Source organism: Nannospalax galili, unplaced genomic scaffold, assembly GCF_000622305.1.
Source record: "Nannospalax galili isolate Female #2095 unplaced genomic scaffold, S.galili_v1.0 scaffold304, whole genome shotgun sequence".
Classification (NCBI taxonomy): Eukaryota; Metazoa; Chordata; class Mammalia; order Rodentia; family Spalacidae; genus Nannospalax; species Nannospalax galili.
In genome coordinates, this window is record NW_008352325.1 from 3,347,521 (window position 1) to 3,353,075 (window position 5,555).

Here is a 5,555-nt window from a genome sequence, read left to right on the forward strand (position 1 = left end):
AATGAACAGCAGACCCCAATCTTAGCTAAAGGAATATTGGCAACTGATTGCTGCTAGGTGAGGAACAGCTGATCTTCCTAAAACAAGGATTCTAGACAAGCTGACTATGATTCAGAAGACAGACAAGCACTGGGGAGTGGCTGGGGGCACCAACAACACAGTAACAGGGATGACAGAGTATATGGGCTCCAGTGTGTGGGAGGGGAGAGGCTATGGGAGGGTGCCATTTGGGAAGTGGGTATGTAGATGAATAAGATTGTGTGGGATGTTCTGTATGATATACATGTAAAAAATTCAACAAATAAATGAGTTTTGAGGAGGAAGCATAAAAATTTATTTCATGTTAATTAGTAGAGGTGATAAACATTACCATTGAAATCTACCTGAAGACTTTATACCGACTTTATATCCATGCTCAGGTGCCAAGGATCTGGGTGTAACCGACTGTGACTAGTAATAATCACATACACAGAGATTAAAGTCACGTGTGCAAACATCTAAGCGTTAAAAATGTAGGACACAGCATATTTTAAAACGAAATGGAGATCTTCTTTAAAGGTTAAAAAGTCATTGAATTGTATGCCTTGCAGGGTGTATACTGAGTTCAGAATCGTATGAATGTATTAATTCAACTGTGAACCTAAAAATTTTGAAAGAGATGTATCCTTGCTCTGGAATGTGTTGCTGAATATGTTAAAGCTGTAATGAAATGCTTCTTCTAATCATGTGGTTATTAAATTTAAAAAAAATTAAAAAAAAACACAGGGGTCCTGGAAATGTAATCTTGCACAAGGGTCCAGAGTAAGTGACAGATAGCCCAGGAAGTCTGGTAACTAGGTGCCTCGTGAGTACCTCCTCCCACTGGCTCCCACCCAGTAGTTGCTGGGAATCTGCCTCATCCAAGCCTCACAGCACTGGTCCACAGGCTAACCCAATGTTGTAGGAAGGACAGTCTGCTGTTCTAACTAGCAAATGATAAGATTCCTATACTTGTCATAATATTATAAATATCATGAATGGATTTTTTGTTTTTACAAGACAAGCCCAGGCCAGCCTTGAACCCACAATCTTCCTGAGTTCTGAGATTACAGGTATATACAACCATGCCCCACAAAGAATTTTTTTTCTAGAAAATGGGAAAATATTCACATAACCTTGGATATCAGCACTGTTTACCTGCTCACAGCAAATCTCAAATTTAGTAAGAATTTATTTTACTCAGTAAAATTACTGATTTAGAATAAAGTAGAATTGAGGCTTTTAATCTTTTGATTTCTTTTTAAAAATTAGAGAACTTTGAAAATATATTAACAATAGTCAACATTTAATGAAAGAATACCAAAGCTTGCCTGATGGAAAATTATTCCACAATTTTCTGAAAGCTTGTTAAAATAACTAAGTACCCAAATAATTTTAGCTTATCTGAAAGGGGAAAGCATAAAATTGAGGGGAATTTTTCCTGATTTCAAATTACAGAACTTTTCGAGGCTTTTAATCTTTTGTTTTCTTTTTAAAAATTAGAGAACTTTGAAAATACATTAACAATAGTCAACATTTAATGAAAGAATACCAAAGCTTGCCTGATGGAAAGTCCCTTCCACAAACACTGTCATTCAATTCTCAAAACCTACAGGGAAATCAACAAACAATGAATAATTGAGCCTCACTTGGGCCAGAGCATATTCAGAGAGGAAGAAATGAGGGATTGCTAAACACATCAGGGAGTGCTCTGGGAGGGGGGATTCCTGAGGACCAAAGAAATCCCAGCACTCTGAGAGATTGGGGAAGGGCCACTTCCTCCTTCCTGAGTCTAGTTCTTCATTTAGGACTCAACCGTGCAATGCCTGGCCTTGCTGAAGTTCACACACACACACACACACACACACACACACACACACACACATACACACATGCACCATTCCTGTGTTAAATATTTTATAAGGCTGACTGATTAAAACTCTGTGATTGTGGAGAGTTACATTGTTGTAGATCCAGAGCCAAATTATCCTGGGCAATTTTTAGTCCCCTTAATTCATTGCCCACCCCTGAGTCTGTATCTAACGTAATATTCCTTCAACTATCAGGTAAAACCTTTGGAATGTATTAACTTGCAAACCACTAGCTTCCACCAACCCCAAAACTAAGAATGTCATCAGATAGATTCACAGACCTAGAGCAATTTCCCCTCTTTGCCCCACTACCTGAGGACCCCAGCTATACATTTGGAAAACGCCTTGATTTATGACTTCCTTTTGTTTTGTGGCTATAAAAAGTTCATGTAACATCTGTCACCCACAATGAAACGTATTATTGAGGGTCACCTTGTGAGAGACTAAATCCATAATAAGCAGACAGGGCCACTAATAATTTTTTAAATGGCATACTTTCTGCTTCTTAGTTTGAGACAAAGGCCTGGTGACCCCTGCCATTGTCAATGTAAGCCACCAGCAGAGGAACCACAGCTAGTGGGAGACTAGAATGGATCACCCAGCTGTGCAACCTCCCAAGTTTGTAATTTGGAAGCAACCAAAAGCAAATGAAGATGGAAGATTTATCTAGATTTTTCTTAACACAGTCACTTTGAAAGATCAACAATTTTTCCAAAATTCTAAGCAACATTGCCACACAACCTAAGGAATGTCTTTGAAAGACAAAAAAATGTGCCTGTACATACATATACACATATACATATGTGCACATACATATAAGTATACAGAAATACATATACCATACATGCACACACTGCACACATACACATGCATACATACACACACATACAGATATGAACACACCACACACATACATACAATATATGCACAACACATATACATACACATAGCATATATATACCACACACATACACATACACATATATACACACCACACACATAGACATACACATACATCCATATACACACATACACAGACATACACACATACACACTCACATGCAACTGTAAGCTTTATAAATTCTGTAATATGAACTGCCCAAAATATTCAATCTGTAGAGAAAAAAATGTAGGTAATCGAATGCCCAGGCCTAAGGGTAGAGGAGATTGGGAGAAATAAGGAATGGGTGCTGTGGAGACAGATGTTTCTTTTTAGGGTGATGAAAAAAAATGTAATTGATTATGATGCTCAATTTCAGTTGTGATTTACAACTCTGTGAATGTCTCAAAACTATTGGGCTATATACTTTAAATGAGTCAGTCATATGGTGGTGTGAATTAATTCCCAATACACTTTTTTTCCTAAAAGTATTAGGCCAGGCGTGGTGGCACATGCCTTTAGTCCCAGCACTCGGGAAGCAGAGACACGTGGATCTCTGTGAGTTCTAGGCCAGCCTGGTCTACATGGTGAGTTCCAGGACAGCTGGGACTACAGGGAGACTCTGTCTCAAAAAGACCAAAAAAAGAAATGTGTACTAACAATCCAATTTTCTTCACATTTGCTTTGTAGAAATAAATAGCTGGTTTGAAATTTTATGCAAAGGTTTATATATCATCACCTCATTTAATCTCACAAAATGTTTATGAAGTTGTTGTAACTTCCCCTTAATAAAATGAATGAACATAGAAAAGAAAATTTATGTGAACTCCGTAAGACCTACAAGAGTCAAAGTAACTTTGAAAAGAACAAAGTTGAACTTACAGTAACTTCAGGGCTTTCTCTGCCCTGTTGTCCTTGAGGACACTGACCTGAAGAGTCAGAAAGGACAGTGAAACAGGACAAACCAAAACAGGAACGACACGCCATCATTAGATCAGCTGAGATCTCTTTTTAATGGACAAAAAGATAAGAAAGTTCATCCTATACAAAGGAAAAGAAGTGGTCAAGAAAAACTACTCCCATGCAAATCCAGACAGCAAAGTTTCCAGAAAGACTTTAATTCGACCATGTGAAATGAAGAGAACTAAAGGGAATATGTCTAAAAAAACTAAAGGTAAGTATATTAGGTGTCTGGGCCACCACAGCCAAATGCTATGCACTAGATGTCTTAATAAGAATATCTTTTCTCACTGTTCTGGAGGCTGGAGGACTGTTATCAGAGTATTAGGTTATCAGAGCTCAGAGATAGGAAGGAGCATCTTCCTGGCATGCAGATGGTCTTTCTTCACTGTGTCCTAATATAACAGAGAGCGTGCTCTGGGTCTCTCTTGTAACTTTAATTAATTCCTTAAAGAACCTGTCGTTGATACAGTCACATAGGCAGTTAGGACTTCAACAGCTGAATTATGGGATAGCACAACTCAGCACCTCAAAATTCAAGTTCTTCTCTTCTGTAAATTATACGAATTCTATCCCAACAGTACCCAAAGTCTTAACTCATTTCCATGTCAGTTCTGAAGTCTAAAGTACAAGGCCTTAGCTAAACAGCAGCTAAAGCAAATATGTGTTTCTTAGACTCTTTTTGAAGACTCCAGCTAGAGAATCCCCTGCAAAGGTGGCCGCACCACAGAGGCAGTGGTTAGGGCCATCTTAGACCAGAGAAAGCAGAGAAGTGGCCACACCCTTTGAAACCTTGGAGGAATCAGCCCTGCTTCCTGGTTTTGTAGAGGTCAGTTGATTTTTAATAAAGGTACAAATGCATTTTTATGTGGATGGGAAAAATAATATAACAATAAATTTGGAAAAAAAATAACAGGTAATATATCTGATTGACATGGGGGAGAAATTACGAAAAGCCTATGTTGAATGAAGACTATAGCATGACCACAGATTAAGTACAGCTCTAATCAGAATGGACTCTCGGGCTCTCCACCAAAACACCAAAAGAGGTTTGGAAATATATTCCTTTAAAGCTACCTTTCCTCAGTGAGGAAGTGACTGGGCAGCGTAGGAGTTGCTGCTGGGTGCAATGTTGGAAAGACTGTCCACAGTACAGCCTGGGAAGATAGGCACAGACAACAGGAGAACAGAGGCTGAAGGTGCCCCAGAAGATTTTGAGGAAGAGGAGGGGGTAGTGATGTCCTAGAAGGGTCCAAGGTGGAGTGGACCCATAAGCACAGAAGAAACCCTCCTTCTCTCCACTTCCAATGTGTCCTTAAAGCAAAGTCTTTCTTGAAATAAGGGTTAAATTCAAGCTGTATTCAATAAAGTCTGCTTGGGTTCTTCATTGTCTTGTTTTGTTTTAGGCTAGGTTGAGTTGGGTTAGGTTGAGTTGGGTTAGGTTAGGTTGGGTTGAGTTGGGTTATTTTGGTTTGGTTTTATTTGCTTTTGGTTGAGACAGAGCACCTCATATAGTACAAGCTGGTCTCGCTCTCTCTGTAACAAAGGATGACCTTGAATTCCTGGTCTGTCTGTGTCCACCTTTCAAATGCAAGGATTACAGGGTGTGACACCATAACTGGCAACATAGATAGGTAGATAGATGATAGATAAACAGATGATGGATAGATAGATGATAGATAGATAGATATATAGATAGATGATAGATAGATGGATGGATAGATAGATGGTGATGGATAGATAGATGATAGATAGATAGATAGATAGATAGATAGATAGATGATAGATAGATAGATAGATAGATAGATAGATGATAGATAGATAAA

At 38.6% G+C, this 5,555-nt stretch overlaps 1 protein-coding gene across 1 annotated transcript in view; it reads right to left on the reverse strand.

The window, feature by feature from the left end:
- Abca13 (ATP binding cassette subfamily A member 13) overlaps positions 1 to 5,555 on the reverse strand; it is a 449,044-nt gene that overhangs the window by 405,277 nt on the left and 38,212 nt on the right. The window lies entirely within an intron of this gene.